This window comes from Hoplias malabaricus, chromosome 15, assembly GCF_029633855.1.
Source record: "Hoplias malabaricus isolate fHopMal1 chromosome 15, fHopMal1.hap1, whole genome shotgun sequence".
In the NCBI taxonomy this organism is placed as follows: Eukaryota; Metazoa; Chordata; class Actinopteri; order Characiformes; family Erythrinidae; genus Hoplias; species Hoplias malabaricus.
This window is the reverse complement of record NC_089814.1, coordinates 37442055-37444548: the sequence shown is the minus strand read 5'-3', so window position 1 is coordinate 37444548 and position 2494 is coordinate 37442055.

Sequence of the window (2494 nt, the reverse complement as noted above, 5' to 3'; positions counted from 1 at the left end):
CAGCAAATAATGTGGTTTACATCCAAACAATTGAACTATGGAGAAGATTTGAGAAACAGCTGGAACTCCCTTGGGAGCAGGGGCGGGGTGGAGGATCGTGTGGGATTTAATTTCACAATTAATTGGATACGTTTTTCGCTTCATTAGAGGTTCAGCTGCGGTTGTCCTACAGACATAATTTCAGTTATCATTCTGTTATTGGTTTATGATCAACAGGTTCAGCAGCTTTGTTTTTACTCAAGAATATAATGGACATCTGGTTAAAGGGAAACTGCACCAGCATTTCAGGATTTCTGCAAAATGGTTTTTTTCATCCGCTAACAGTCCAAGGAGCATTTGAACCTCTTCAAAATAACGTGGTGTAATATTACGAGCTGCATTTAAAAACAAATGTGATTTGAATAAAAACAAATGTGTTGTTTACTGCAACATGCAACAGTTCCTCATACCAGGTACCAGATTTCATTCATTCATTCATTGTCTGTAACCCTTATCCAGTTCAGGGTCGCGGTGGGTCAAGAGCCTACCTGGAATCATTGGGCGCAAGGTGTGTATAGAAGAAATGTGGGAAGAAACCGGAGCACCCGGAGGAAACCCACGCAGACACAGGGAGAACACACCACACTCCTCACAGACAGTCACCCGGAGGAAACCCACGCAGACACAGAGAGAACACACACACTCCTCACAGACAGTCACCTGGAGGAAACCCACGCGGACACAGGGAGAACACACCACACTCCTCACAGACAGTCACCTGGAGCAGGAATCGAACCCACAACCTCCAGGTCCCTGTGTGACTGCGATACCTACCTGCTGCGCCACCGTGCCGCCCAGGTACCAGATTTGCCAAATGGAAAAGCTAAAAATCAGAGCCAAGCTGAGCCGAGTAGGGACCATGCAGGGGGAAAGGGACATTTGTTTACATCTCAACCTCAAAATTATAGAGAAACTTTGCAAAACAAGTACGAATTCTCTTTAAGTCTTTGATTAAGTTGTGATTTGCGCACATCTGTGTTTTGCTGTTTCCACAGGAAGTCACCAAGCGTAATGTCCCTGGCTTATTGCTTTGCTTGGGCACAGAGGGGGGGAATGGATGACCTGCACAGCAGTGATATTGGTCAGGCATCCTGTGGAAATACCAACAAGCCATGTTTCCCTAACTGCTTTCACTGCTTCACTGGACTTTGGAGGACAGCGTATGTGTGGGAAGGGAAGGGAAATGTGTGTGTGTGTGTGTGATTTTAGGGTGGAATAAGTTGATTTGGACAACGATGATGTGTCTCTTGTTTCCTAACCACTTCCTTGCCGTGCACTGAGTTGTGCAAGCTGATGTTGTGTGGTTTATTGTGTCCCATGGCATTTGACGGCTCTTTACTTGAGACCTCAGAGCTAATATGACAAAGACATCTCTGTGAAAGGCACTTCGTATGTGCCTTCAGATACAGATTCATTCATTCATTCATCTTCTGTAACTACTTCATCGTGATCAGGATCAAGGGTCAAATGCCTTCGCAGGGCACAGTGCAGTAACACACCCTGGACAGGGCTGCAGGTCATCACAGGGCATCTCACACTCACCCAGTCACTCACTCACACTCACACTCACCCAGTCACTCACTCACACTCACCCAGTCACTCACTCACACAGGCCAAAGCCTGTGATGTAATAATAACATAATCATAATAATAAAGGAGGGGCGGAGGCCTGGTGGTGAGGGAACTGGGCTGTAACCGGAAGGTTGTCAGTTCAATCCCCAGAGCCGACAGGTCCTGACTGAAGTGCCCTTGAGCAAGGCGCCTAACCCCCAACTGCTCCCCAGGCGCCGTGGCTAGAGCTACCCACCTCCCTGGTGACTGCTCACCGCCCCCTTGTTCACTAGTGTGTGTGTAAATGTGTGTTTCACTGCACGGATTGGGCTAAAATGTGGAGTACAATTACCTCTGTGTGCAACACAGTGGCCAACAAACTGATTCTAATTATATTCTAATTAGGGCACTTCTTAAGACACGCTATGGAATTTTCTTGCTCTAGAGGCACATTGTCATAATTTATTGCAAGAAACAGCACCCAGGAGGGTACTCAGTTATTTATTTGCCATACGAAGGGCCGCCAACAGGGCACTTTGTCTCGTATTTACCACCCTTGAGGGCACAAGAGTTCGCCGGTGCCACCTACCATCTGCCCTGAGGCTCTGGAGGTGTGTGGGAGCTACATTTTTGTCCAAACTATTTAATATAGATCAATAGAAATCGAAAAATACACTTTTACTGGAGACTTAACATGACTTTGTGTGATGTAAAAATTTTGTCCAGACACTACCACGAATATACTACGATTACAAATGACTGTACAAAACTCAGCACCTGGAATCACTGGGCGCAAGGCAGGAACACACCCTGGAGGGGGCGCCAGTCCTTCACAGGGCGACACACACTCACACATTCACTCACACCTACACCTACGGACACTTTTGAGTCTCCAATCCACCCA